The sequence below is a fragment of the Cupressus sempervirens genome, chromosome 10 (genome assembly GCF_028749045.1).
Source record: "Cupressus sempervirens isolate cs-2001-9-10 chromosome 10, ASM2874904v1, whole genome shotgun sequence".
Classification (NCBI taxonomy): Eukaryota; Viridiplantae; Streptophyta; class Pinopsida; order Cupressales; family Cupressaceae; genus Cupressus; species Cupressus sempervirens.
In genome coordinates this window covers 503,804,191-503,819,604 of record NC_143127.1, presented here as the reverse complement: position 1 = coordinate 503,819,604, position 15,414 = coordinate 503,804,191, and positions in this window count along the sequence as shown.

Here is a 15,414-nt window from a genome sequence, read left to right as displayed (position 1 = left end):
ACTTACAATGAGTTATCCTGGCAGCCACTTTGGGCCCTAGCCCCCATTGCAAGCCACTCCCATAGACATCACCTAGACTGCCTTCCCAAATCACAAACCACAATAGTGTCCCATACCACAAGAGTAATATTGATCAAATTTTGTTCCTTAATAGGCAACCCAAAAAATAACATTGATTCTCAAAATCCAAGCTCTCATAAATGCTCAATAGCATAAAGCTCATAAAACATAAATTTCAATTCAAATCATAAAGTTCATCATGACATCCCGTCAAATAATCATAAAAGAAATCTCAAAAAATGCCTCTAGTGCACATCCTAACTTGGCCAACTAAAAAACCCATAAAGAAAAACTATTAAGAAAATATACATCACAAAATTGTAAATAGAATATTAGAAAACACATAGTTTTCAGCCACATGATTTAATTCCACCAATTTCCTTGTTTAGTTTTGGTCATAAGGGTGTGTTTAGAAATAAAGAAAGAATATATGTGTTAATATAAATTGTTATGCTAATATACTTATTTAAAACAATAAGTATTTAAATATCCAATCTTTTTGTGCATATAAAATATCATGCAATATTATCGTATTATTAATTTAAATAATCTTAAATCATAAATGATTTAATTAATAACATAAATGTATATTATTATATTTAAATATTGATATTAAGTTCAATTTCTAAAATATTAATATGACTTCTATTTATGTCTAATATTAATATTTACTTTTCCTTTAATTCATAATACAACTAGAGATAAAATTATAAATTTAATTTAAGTATTTATAATTTCTCTCATAAAGTCAAATAGTTATTAACTAAATGATTACAAAGTGAACTCTACCACAACTTCTCTTAAAATATAATAAAGTTTTAAATATTTATTTATTAACCTGCCTCTTGCATTAATAAATATAAAATCATTTATATTTCACTAAGAGTTTAATTAGACTTAAAGAATCAATAATGATAACATCCACTTAAACTAAATGAATAATATTTATTTAATTTTTGAAATTAATAAATTATTTATTTAATTATTTTTAATTATTTTTTTAAATAAATAAATCTAAAAAATTAAATTATATAAAATAAAAATACACATGCAATTAGTGTTTTCACATGTCTTTGATCTCTCAAAATCATGCAACCATACTATACTTGGTTTTCTATTTTTAGCATATTTGTTTTCACATACATGTAACCATATTATACTTAGCTTTCTCTCTTTAATTAATTTTTGAAGCATTTTAAATAATATATTTATTAATTTAATTAATAACATTATTTAGAGTTTATTATTAAAATAAAACTCTTAAATAATTATCATTAAATTAAATAAATATAACTATGCCACAATTAGAACTATAACTTTATCTTTAATTTTATTCTTTAATATTTTATTTTCCTCCAATTCATTAATTGGTACAAGAACTAATTAAAGCATAGTTTATTATTTAAATTAATAATAATAATCAAAGCTCATTGTTTAAATGCAACTCTAATTTAATTATTATTAAATAAATAATTATAATAAAACAATATTAAATCTGTAATATTTTAATAATCTATTTGTCCAACTTCTCAAATTAGACTTTTAAATTAAATCTTTTAAACTAAAGCACATATTTAATTAATTAAATATCATCATATTCTAATTTCTCTTTAACTAATTTTCTAAATTTAGACTTCTAAATTTAGATTAATACTTTTAAATTAACGAACATATTTGATTAGTTTGTTAATATAATATTGAATGCCTCAACCAAAAACTTGATCTCTTTGGTGAAGCTTCTAGGGCTCATATCTCTAGCTCCAAATCCATTATATTGGGATGGAAAGATAAGCCTCTAGATTGGTTTTCTCAATTTCATTACAACTAGGGAGGTCCTAATAAGATTGTTAGATACCTCGGTATCCCTTCTCTATGACCCCCTCACTCAAAGATATGTGGATTCGAGTTAAGCAAAAATTCTTAGAAAACTTAACAAGTGGAACAATAGATTTCTTTCCCTTGTTGGAAGAGTGCAAGTTTGTCAGAAAATCCTCTCTTCTTATAGTATCTATTATTCTTCTACTTGGATGTTTAGCAATTATCAGATCTTTGAAATTCAAAAGGCCATTCGATATTTCCTGTGGTTGGATGGTAAAGGTAATAGAAAATCCCATGTGGTCAAATGGGGCTAGTGTCATCTTGAGAAATGTCTTGGTGGTCTTGGCCTGAAGGATCTCAAACTTCAGGGCATGGCCCTCACTTCCAAATGGATCTTCCAAGCCCTAGATGGTGATGAGCCCTGGAAGGTGCTTATTAGAAACAATATTCAAAATGGTGTCCCCAAAGAGGCCAAATCCTAGAAAGGCTTTCCTTTTTGTGATTTGATTGTTGGCAAGTTTCCCATAACTATTTGGGGTACTTGGGTTTTCAAATCCATCTGGAAGGCTTGGGAGAATGTCTATGGCTTTATTAATAACTCCACTTTTGATTACAATTATACTTTGCATGGAAAATTCTCTATTTGGTGGAATCTCCTCCACCAAGGTAGGCCCCTTGCTTTGACCAAGGAATGTTTGGCTAGAATTTGGGCTAATAAAGGTATTAACTATACTATGGATATTATGGAACATAACAATCTAGTTAGTTGGGATAAACTAGCAAGGGATTTTGATCTCCCTACTTCCCATAAATGTACTTACTATCTGGTTAAGTTGGCTTGTGCTACCCTCAACCTTCCTAGGAACATTGATGTTGATTCCCACCGCTTCCTCTCCTTTAGATGAAAAAATGGTTCCCTCCTTATTACTATTAAAGCTAAAGATATTTATAAATTCCTTAATCATGATACCTCTATCGCTAATCATATTAATAATGTTTGGTATTATACCTCCACCTCTACTGATTGGTAGAAAACTTTTGACAAACTGTAGAAAGCCACTACCTAAGATTAAATGCTTTAAGTGGAAACTTTTGTTAGATAGATTACCTATCAGAAACCATCAAGCCAGCCTTGATATTTGTCCTATTTGTAGAATTTATGAGACTATGAGACACATTTTATTTTATTGTAGTTTTGCTAGAGAGATTTGCTTATGTTTGGTGTTTCTATTACTAAACATGTTTATACTCTGGATATCATTACTAGTTTTATTGATGGACTTCACAAAGATGCTAACTTGTTTTGGAAGATTCTCTCATCTCTCATCCTTTGGTATATTTGGAAATTAAGAAATGAATCTAAATTTCAAGGCATTAATAGGACTCTTGTTGGGTTTTATAGAAAACTCACCCATTTTAAAATTGCTTCTCAGCTTTGTTATGTTCTAAATCTGGAGAGGAGGAGTTGAGGTTCCTTCATGATGGGCATGCCTCTATGTTCATCTATGAGATGAAGAATGGTTTTGAGCTGGCTAGTATTGCTAATGATCAAGTAGCTTTTGATGATGTGCTTGGAAAACTTATGCATGATATCAAAGATAAAAATGCTTCTAGCTCTGAGAACCTGCATATCTACTCTCAGATTTTGGACTTGAAAAAAGTAGTCTAGATGGAAGGCCTTCTTAGATGGACTACATGGATAGATAAAGTTGATGATATTCTGCACTTGTGGACTTTTTCTCTTCCATACTTGTATTTACTTTATTTTCATGTTTTACTCCTATGCGATTTGTTACTTGATACTCTCTGATTGGTAGGTTGAGGTTAAACATCCCTTCTTTTTTATGCTCTCTTTTTGAACTCTCAATTATTAATATAAAAAAAAAATAAAATACTCTCATACTTTAATATTTTATTTTTAATCAAACAATAATTAGTAATTCTCAATATTATATGATTAATCAAAATATTATAATTAAATCATTTACCAAATAAATCGCAAAGAAAAATCCACATAAAAGCAACATTACCAAAATAGACCAAAGCTCAAAATCAAACAACATAGACAAAGATAAACTCATGGGTTTTAAAAAGGGTGGAAAGTCAGTTATGAGTCCTACTTGCAAGACAAGTATTTAGGCTATGGTTGGGATTGGACCTGAACATTATCTCCCCATTCTCACCATTGAGTTATTGTGATAGGGCATGCTCATCCTAGCAATTCAAGGAAGTCAATGTCTAGTACCTACAATCTTGCATAAAATCCAAACATGTACATATTTATAAATATATCTTAACTAAACAAGCAATGGTAGGGAGTGGTACATCATGTAAATCCCAACTAGTAGGTGACTACGACTCCCTCTCTTAACCACATCAAACATGACAAATGAAAAGATAAAATAGACGCACCATACACATGCAAGTATGGGGTGAGCAGCCTAATAATTATAAGTCAAACATCAAGTTCTCAAATAAAATAATGCATCATTATGAATATGAAGTAATCATCACTAAAGCATCATCTGATATTACTATCAAAGAAACCACATTTATTAACTATGAATCATTAAAGTGTCATTAATGCACCAATAATCATAATCATTAAACAACACATGAATTATAGTTTATTTAGTAATCATTGTGGATATATCTCTAGTCCAAGTTATGAAATATTTTCATAATTATAAATCCAATACCCTTGAAACTATTACATGCATGAAATAGGCATAAACATAGTTTGGTAAATATAATGTAAAAACAAACCATGGGTGGGCATTACAGTTATTCAAAATCTAAATACATCATGTACCTTAATAGATTACTTGGAGAAAAGAAAAGAAAAATTTAAATAGGAGCATGATGAAGTAGCACAAGCTTATGAGCCACTTACTAGATTAGTCTCAGAGCACATTACAAAGATTCAGGATATCATGTACCTGGTACATTAGTTGAGAGAAGAGGAAGATGAATAGGCAATATGACTAATGGAACTTCAATGTTTCCTATCCCTACTGATTGATATGAGTAAACATCTTAAAGATGTGTATGCTTAGGTAGTCGAGCCACCAATAGAAATAGAGGATGCACTTGCAAAGCAGTTGGAAAAATTTAGGATTGCAATATTGGCTCTCACTCACTTGAAAGAATCTTGGGAGACTCTATTAAATACAATAAGGGAATGATGAAAATATTGTTAGAAATAGGAAATATTTAGAGGGGGGTGAATAATTATTTCACAAACTTTTTCCCAAAACTATATATCTTTAATAACTTTATAACTTGCATAAGAAAGTAAACTATGTTGAACAATAAACACAACCATAAAATAAAGTAACTCATACAACCATATTTTGTTAACTAGGAAAACCATGGCCAAGGGAAAACCTCAGTAGGGATGGTAAGCATAAAATTATCAACTAATCTAAAGTATCTGGTTAAAGATGTTGAGAGTTTAGTAGTCTGTTACATTCATATAGTATCTTAGTCCTTGTTAGTGGACTTAGACCTTGTTATAAACATCAACCCTATTAGGATTTGTTATTAAAATCTATAAATTTATGCAAGATGAGCGCACTTCCAAAACATGCAATATACAATTAAATTCTTCAATACAAAAATTAGATAAAGAAACCTCTGCTGATATCTTCAATATCTGATATTTTCCTTTGTTACTCTTCACATAACTTGATCTTCACACTGTTATGATCATACATCAGAATTCACATCACAAAAACATAGCATTACTTGCTTATAAGTTCTCATACGAATTCACTCAAATTCATATCCAAAATATTTTCCTTTATATCATATTTCTTTAATTATTGACATCCATCACTTTGCACGCTTGCCAAAATACAAAATTAAATCTTTCCCACTTAGGATTAACATCTAGGTAGTCATCCATAATTAATTAATTAATTAATTTGATTTAAAAAAATTCCTTAATTCAAAATACTCTATTACATATCTATTTCCATGTTCCCGTGTGCTTAAAATGGCCACTAAAAAATCAAAATATCTTTGTTTGTATTATCCATACAAAGTTGTACTCTTGCACATGTTAGCCTCATAGTTTCTTCTAGCTATACCTAATTGTACACATGTCAATATTACTTCTATGAACTATGTTGATCAAAACTATTGATAGGAAACCTGAATGATAGTTAGACAATTTTCTAAGTTAACATCCCAAAACTTTATACTTAAGATCTACTCACTTCATTCAGAATATATGTTGTCATAAATTGCAACGTCATACTAAGTTACCTAGCCAAATTTCCAAAAATGATATCTTTGATAAGTTGTAAGCCCCAAGAATGCAATGCACCCCACCCCACACCCCCCCCCCCCCTGCTGCCCCCAACTCAATGGAGGAGAAACATATATAGGGAAAACATATTTGATTCACAGGTAACCCATTATACACCTTATCATTGATGACAAAAAGGATGACATAACTTATGAGAGGACATAAAAAAAAGGGTAGTTAATGAAGAGATGACTATAGAGAGAAGAGGTAACACAAAGGGGAGAGACATGAAGGTAAACCAAAGGGGGAGATGATGAAAAATAACCACAAGGTGAGATAACTCAAGATTGTTGAGTAAAGAGGGTAAGAAGAAAAGATGAATAATATTGGGACAAAGGAAATGACAAAAGAAGAGAATACATGAAGGAGGAATATACAAATAATAAGTATGGTTCATGTAGAAGGAATACTATAAATAATATATAACAAGGAGATAAAATAACATCTAAGGCCATAGACATGAAGAACTGAGACTTTGAATTGAAGAAATAGGAAAGAATAATCCTATGAAGAGATGTAAAGTCTTGTTAATGAATAGTTTTATTTTCCAAGTATAGAGGTTTTTCCATCAATTCCAAAGTGGGAGATTATTAGACAAATCCAATCACTGACATGGTTCACTAACAAAATGGTAAAAAATGAAATTGAGCATTGAGTAAGTATTAAAGTGTTGTTATTAATTGAAAAATAGTTAACAAGAAGATTGAAGTGTTGCAAGTGAGTGCAAACATTGGTAAGCTAGCATACTGGCCTTTTAAAAGGAGAAGAGGATGACATGCCTATGATAGGAAGACATGCATGGAATTTTGATAGTCATAGCTAAGTCACTCTTGATGTGATTAAACTAAGAGAAGTTTTGATAAAGTTGTGATATACACACAAAGAGAAATGAAAAAGTAGCATAATGAAGAAAAGGCCTAAGTCAATATGTATGCTTACAGGTGGATAGGTAGACCTACATGAATAGGCACCTACCTATAAGTAGTCATAGGTGCTTTGTGACTAAGAGTGTTATGCATTTCAAATTTTAAATTCATGTTTGAGTAGATTATTTTAGGGTTTTGACTCGTAGATTGGATGAGTGAATTCAAGATCACTCAGATTTTATTTTGAAGTTGTCATTATTATTATTTTTGTCATTTTGAAGAGATATCGATGAAGATAGATAAGAATAGAGTGTAGTAGCAAAAAATTTCTCTAAGTTCATGATAGAAGTAGTGAACAAAGATCATTCAGTGAGTTAAGCCAAGATAGAGGAAGGAGATCTGATGTAGAAGCATCATAGGTTTCCTTGTATCCTTCTCTTTATTGTTAATTTTACCAATTATTGCTGAGTTCTAGTGACTGCCAAGTTTCAATTGTTGTTGAGTTGTCCATTATTGGCCAAGCTATCTAGTGCTGGCCAAGCTACCTAGTGTTGGTTGAGTTGCCTAGTGTTGGCCAAGGATTCCTCCATGTGCTTAGTGAGCCTGATATTTTTTGATGCTTGGTTCCTTCTTTGACTGAGTTTGTCTATGATTGGTTCTTAGTTTGAGCCAAATTTAGCAAAGTTTAGATCATAAATATAATGTTAGGATCTTGTCTTGGGATGTGTGCATATTATTTTAAGGTCAACCTTTCTATTATTTAATTATCTAAAATATTTTATAAGTCATTTTGGGAAGTATAAATAGGGTATTTGGTTTAGGTTAGGTAAGGACTTAGAGATTTCAAAGTAGATGTTTTTAGAAAAGGGAATTTGAAGCTAGATCATGGATCTTGAAGTTGTATTTTATATCTAGTCGTAACCCAGAAGGCCTTATAGCTGGGCATGTATGTTGATAAATGGATGAATTAATTAAGTATTGATGTTTCTTCTCTCCTTGGTGTTGTTCTCTATGTTGTTTTCTTTCATTGTGTTACTCAGCAAGGTGGTTGGATAGTTAGGTGAATCATTGGCCCTAGCTATTTGATCTCTCCTTGTGTTAGGTGGTACCAAAGCTTGAGGTTCAACCTTGTGGAGATTGGATCATGTAGAACCCTAAGTTTAATGTTGTTGTAGGGTGGAAAATCTGTGGATTTCACCTATAACTTGCAGAGTGTTATGATCTTGCAGGAACCTATTCATAAAGATGGTTTGAGGTAGAGGAAATGTTGACACTATTATTATGGATGTGTTGAGACAAATATCAGTTAGATTAGATGTTGTGGATACATCTTAGAGAAGAGGAGTGCATCTTGATGATGTGAGTGATGATGAAGCAATAACACCAAACCCTAATCTGGAACCTAAAGATGATCAAGATGAGGAAAGATTGTTGAGAGTATTGTCTAGGGTACATTCAAAGCCTACTATAGAGTTTGTTCCTTATGATAGAAAATTGGACACCAATACTATGTTGGATTGGATCTCTGATATGGAGAAGTTCTTTGATTTTGAAAATGCTCATGATAATAGAAAGGTGAAAATTGCAGTCACTAGGTTGAAAGGTCATGCCTCATTGTGGTGGGAGCATTTGCAAATTGATAGACAAAGGAGAGGAAAGGAGAAGATAAAATTTTGGTTGAAAATGGTGAAAAAAATGAAGAAGAAGTTCCTTCCTGGTATTTACCAACTTAGCTTGTTGAGAAAGATGCAAAATTTGAGACAAAATGACATGACTGTGAAGGAGTAAACTAAGAAATTCTATAGATTGGACATCAAATCTAGACATGTAGATGATGAGGTTGAGAAAGTTGCAATGTATCTCAATAGATTGAGATTTGGAATTCAAGATGAGATAAGTTTTGTGAAATTGGAAAGTGTGGAAGAAGAATAACAATATGCCTTGAAAGCTGAGGAGATATTAACAAAGAAGCATAAACAAAGAAAAAGATGTAGAGGTGGTAGATTCCAGAGAGAAAGAGGTAGATCTTATGGAGAAAATGGTAGATCTAACAACTCTGTGCAAGATAAGGGAAAATCTAAGTGGGAAAATGATGATGAAGGCAAGACCAAATGGAAAGGTGGTAATTCTTACCAAGGAGGTACTAGTTCTTATAGAGGAAGAGGTAATTCTTATTCTAGAGGTGGCTTTTGTACTAATTGTTTCAAATGTGGTAAAAAAGGACATAGATCCTTTGAGTATAGATACTTTGGTGAGAATGAAAAAGGTAATATAAATATTGTAATTCAAAGAGACCTTGAGGTTTCACCAAGTGGACCTAAGGTTGAAGAAAATCTGATGGTGAGAAGAACTTTGTGTGATAAGGGAATTAATGAGGAACATGTCCTTAGGAGAAGTATTTTCAAGACTAGATGTAAGATGGTTGGAAAATGTTTCAAAGTGATTATAAATAGTGGAAGTTCAACAAATTTAGCATTAGAGGATCTGGTTGTAAAGTTGCAGTTGTAGAGGTTGAAGCACCCTAAACCATATCATGTTTCATGGATCAAGGATGAACATGAACAATGTGTTGTGAAGTTCAAGATTGAAAATTACTTTGATGAAGTTCTATGTGATGTTGTGCCTACAAATTGTTGTCATATTATGTGGGGTAGACCTTGGAAATATGATAGATATGCTATGCGTGATAAAATATTGAATCATTATACCCTTTGGGTGAATGGAAGAAAGCAAGTATTATTGCCTTTGATTCAGTCTCATGATGAGATAAATTATACTACTGTGAGAATTTGCATCGTTAATGGAAAGAAATTTGAAAAAGAAATGAAAAGGAACCAGGTTTTTCTAGCTATAATTCTTAGAGGACCGAGTAATGATCGAGCAACAAAAATTGGTAGAGATTAAGTGACAATAGAAACTGGTAGAGGCCAATTGACAACAAGAATTGGTAGTGTTAGCTAAGTACTAGAAAAATTGAAAGATTAATGAATGAGTAAAAAGAAATTTTTGTAGATAAGATAAGATAGGATAACATAACATAACATAAGATAAATATATTAATGTCCAACAAAAGACCACCAAGGGTCTAAGGGACTGAAAGCATACAAACAAAGAAGCAACAAACTACAAGACACCAAATGGTGTTTGGGAAAGAGCAAGTGAGAACAAAATAAACAAATAAACAAAGGAGCCAACAAGGAGGCAAGAACTATGGATCCTTCATATTGGGATATTTTTATAATAACTGAGAGGGGGGGTGAATTAGTTATTCAAGGTTTAGATGTATAAACAAAACTTTTCACAACTTAGTGAACCCATAAAAAATTCTTCATCATGCATGCATTCATAAGATTATGCAATCACATAAAACTTTTAGGTTATTGTCAAATCAACTTGTAGAAATGTAAACATGAAACATAAAAAATTCATCAACACACTTGACACAATGATTTAAGTGGAAATCCAATTTGGAAAAAACCACCAGTAACATGCTACTCTATTTCACTCTTTTGAAGTGATGCCTTGTGAAAGGCCAACATTGTTAAAGGTTATAATACACACTATTAAATGTGACCCTGTTAAAGGATTTCAATCACCCTATTAGGAGTGAGCCTTGTTAGAGGACTTTAGACCATTCATTTGGAATGTTACCTGATTAAAGGATTTACAAATGACCGTTAGGTCAATCTTAATCCAAAGGATTTTACTCTAGACTGATACAATTGTTAGAGAGTAATAGTAGGGCTTAATCTAATAACAACTTACAACTTCATTTGTAGATTATAGATCATTGTTTTAGTCCTCCATTCTACTTGGCCTTCTTACTTTTTAGCTTTGACAGCTTGTTCATGCTTCAAGCATTCATATTCTTAAGCCTTCTTGCTTAATATGCCAATACAGTCTCTCCTCTTAGGTCACTTGATGAAGCAAAACCCTTTCTCACACTTAACCACCTTTGCTTCTGACCAACCATCCCTATAAATAGGAAATCAAGATCTTTTGTTGCTCATCCTCCATCATTCAATTTAGGGCTAAGATGGATTAGGTAGGATACAATAAATCTATCCCACATTCCATATCTCTTCTAGAAACTTTTGCTTGAATCCTCTTTGAATTCGCCTAAAAATGGTTTACCTTGAATTATGTGCCACCAGCTCATCAATCTTATCTTCCACATAGTTCATAAATTCTAAGAAGACAAACTTGTTAGCTTAGATCCATCGAATTGATAGCTTGTTCATGCTTCAAGCATTCATATTCTTAAACATTCTTGCTTAATATGCCAATACAGTCTCTCCTCTTAGGTCACTTGATGAAGTAAAACCCTTTTCTCACACTTAACCACCTTTGCTTCTGACCAACCATCCTTATAAATAAGAAATCAAGATCTTTTATTGCTCATTATCCATGGTCCAATTTAGGGTTAGGATGGATTGGTAGGATACAATAAATCTATCCCACATTCCATATCTCTTCTAGAAACTTTTGCTTGAATCCTCTTTGAATTCACCTAAAAATGGCTTACCTTGAATTCTGTGCCACTAGCTCATCAATATTATCTTCCACCTAGTTCAAAAATTCCAAGAAAACAAACTTGTCAACTTAAATCCATCAAATTCATGATCTTTTAGATTATGCAATAGTTCAGCATTATCTAACTTCTAATGCTCGGCACATATTGCATTGCTCGGCATCCTCTATAAAATCACTTAGCACAAACCAAAGTTTTCTGGTGCTCGACATCAACTAAACTTTACTCAACATCCACTATTTTACTCAACATACACTAGAATGAATTTTTACTTGGCTCCTACTAATTTTTTGCTCGACTTGTATTGACTTTTTTTAGCACCTACTATCCACTCAATCAAGCTTGGCAAACAAACTTTGTGTAACTTGTTCTTCTAAACTTTCTTAGTGTAACTACCCTTTATAACCTTAAGTAGATTATCAATGCATCTTTTTATCACTATCTTAACTAATTCTTGTACTTCATCACATCATCATAACTCAACCTATTAGTTTGTGGTGATTGATCAGGGAAGTACTATACATACTTCATTAATTCTTTGGGGTCCAGGGCAGCACCCAAAAAAAATTTTGGGCTGTGGCCAGCATATGGCTGACATGTTGTAACCCTAAAGTAGCATAAAAATACTTGTATAAAATGGCTTAGGGTGAGGGATTATTTTCAAAGAGGTGATGCAAAATTGGTTCTTGTGGTGGTATTGAGCTATAAGGGATTATGGATTGTAATTAGGTTGTAATCATTGGATTATAATAATAATCAGACTTGTTGTTTGGTGGATGTAGCTCGAAGATTGGGTGAGTCATGTTAAATCTTGGTGCCTTGTGTTCTTTTCTATGTGATCTATTATTTTCTGTTATTGATTATATTTGCATGTAATTGTTACTTATGTATGTGGTTTAATCCTATCAAGTGGTATCAGAGCGAGATTTTTTTCTCAATTATCCTCTGCAAGAAAGTCTCATGGTTGAGTGAAAGTCTCACTGTTGATTGGGAGTGATGGTAGATGAAGGTAAGCTGAGGGTTAATAGTTTTAATAGGTACAACTTTCAGTTATGGAAGATGCAAATGGAAGACTATCTTTATCAGAAGGATTTATGGAAGCCGTTGCAAGGAAAAACCAAGAATAAGGGATCTATGTCAAATGACGAATGGGATCTTTCAGATAGAAAGGCACTTGGAAGCATTTGATTATGTTTGGCACCATCGGTGGCATTTAATATTACAAAAGCAAAGATAACATAAGATTTGATGAAAACCCTAGCGAAACTATATGAAAAGCCCTCTACTTAAAACAACGTATTTCTCATGAAGCATTTATTTAATATGAAAATGGTAGAAGGTGGATCTGTTGTAGATCATTTAAATGATTTTAATACTCTTACTATTCAGTTATCTTCTGTAGGTATCAATTTTGATGAAAAAATTAGGGCTCTATTGATTTTGTGTTCTTTGCCTGAAAGCTGGAATGGCTTGGTAATGGCTGTGAGTAATTCTATTCTTCGATCTAGTACCCTCAAGTGGATCTACATATGGAAATGCTTTGAATGCACAAAGTCAAGGTAGAATGAATGAGATAGGAATTAATTTTAGAAATCATGGGAAATCAAGAGGAAAGTCAAAGGGGAGGAGGTCTCAATTGAGAGGATCGAATGATTGCTGGTGTTGCGGGAAACTAAGTCATAAAAAGAAAGATTTTTGGAATCAAAAAAATGAAGGAGATAAGCCAGATGGAGACAAGGAGGCAAATGTGGTAAGTAACAAATTTGAAGAGGATGCTTTGCTTCTGTCTTTAGAAAGTGTTGATGATTCATGGGTTTTAGATTCTAGTGTTTCATTTCATGCTACACCTCATAGATGTTATTTCATTGATTATGTCCAAGGGGATTTTGAACTTGTTTATTTGAAGGATAATGAACCCTATCAAATTGTTGGAAAGGGAAAAATTAAGATTGAGTTGCAAAATGGGAATCATTGGCTACTACACGAGGTAAGACATTTTCCAAGGTTGAGTAGGAATTTAATTTTAGTAGGGCAACTCGATGGTGAGGGTTGTGTAGTTACTTTTAATGATAAAGTTTTGAAGGTTTTAAAAGGTTCCCTTTTAGTAGCAAAACGTGTGAAAGTAGGCACCTTATAGGTCATATTGTTCCTTCTACTTTAATTATTTCAGAGAAAAATGAATGTTTAGGAACAATTGTTGCAGTTGAGCAGGGAGAACAAATAGTTGTTGTAGATTTTGATACAATGTTGTGGCACAACAGACTTGGGCACATGAGTGAGAAAGGTATGAAAGCACTTCATTCAAAGACAATTTTACCAAGCCTAAAATGTGTTAATATGGATTTTTGTGAAAGTTGTGTATGGAAAATAAAAAAGAGTGAGTTTTGTGAAGACTGGGAAGGAAAACAAAAAGAAGAAATTAGAGCTTGTGCATACTGATGTATGGGGACCAGCTCAGGTATCTTCCCTTAGAGGCTCTCATTATTATGTTACATTTATTGATGATGTAACTAGAAAGGTATGGATTTATTTTCTTAGATAGAAATCTAATGTATTTCAAAATTTTAAGAAATGGAAATGCTTGGTTGAAAATGAGATTGGTAAGAAACTAAAATGTCTTAGATCTGATCATGGTGGTGAGTATTGTAGTCATGAATTTGAAGATTATTGCTCCACTAATGATATTCATAGATAGAAAACTATTCCAAGGAGTCTAAAAGAAAATGGAGTGGCTGAACGCATGAATAGGACTATAATGGAGTGTGCAAGGAGCATGAGGTTGCATGTTGGGTTGCCCTTACACATGTGGGTGGAGGCTATTAATACTACTATATATTTGATTAATAGAGGTCCCTCTACTCCTTTGGGTTGTGGTATTCCAGAGGAATCATGGACTAGTAAGAAGGTGAGTTATTCTTTTCTCAAAACCTTCAATTGTGAAGCATTTGCTCACGTAGATTTTGGAAATAGAACCAAGCTAGAAGCTAAGTCAAAGAAATGTGTATTTGTTGGATATGGCATTAATTCATTTGGTTATAAGCTTTGGAATTTTGAAAATCATAAAATTTTAAGAAGTAGGGATGTCGTATTTAATGAGAAAGTGTTGTACAAAGATCTATTGCAGCAACATGAGAAGAAAGAAGATGATTATGTAGTGCTTTTTGATACTCCAAAAGATGATGTTCCAGCCATTCCTCATGATGTGAAACAAAGGCAACAAAAAATACCACACACACCAGTGCACGTTAGATGGTCAACGAGGAAAATTAGACCTTCAAAAAGATTTTCTCCCTCTTTGTATTATATTTTACTTACTAATGCTAGTGAACCTGAATGTTATGATGAAGCTATGCAGGTGGATACTAAGATTCAGTGGGAGTCTGCAATGAAAGATGAAATAAACTCTTTGCTGAAGAATAAGACATCAGATTTATGCAAGTTTCCTGTAGGTAAAAGAGCTTTACAGAATAAGAGGGTTTACAAGTTTAAAGAAGAGGATGGAGGTAAGAAAAGATTTAAAGCCAGGTTAGTTGTAAAAGGATTTGCATAGAAAAAGGGCATTGATTTTGATGAGATATTCTCTCTTGTTGCTAAAATGACTTCTATCCGTACTATTTTAAGTCTTGTGGCTACTGAAGATTTTCATTTAGAGTAGCTTGATGTTAAAATAGCCTTCCTTCATGGTGATTTTGATGAAAAGATATATATGGCTCAGCCACAGGGATTTGAGGTTAAAGGTAAGGAGAACTTAGTGTGCAAATTGAAGAAAAGTTTATATGGCTTGAAGCAAGCACCTCGGCAATGTTATCTAAAATTTGGATGTTTTA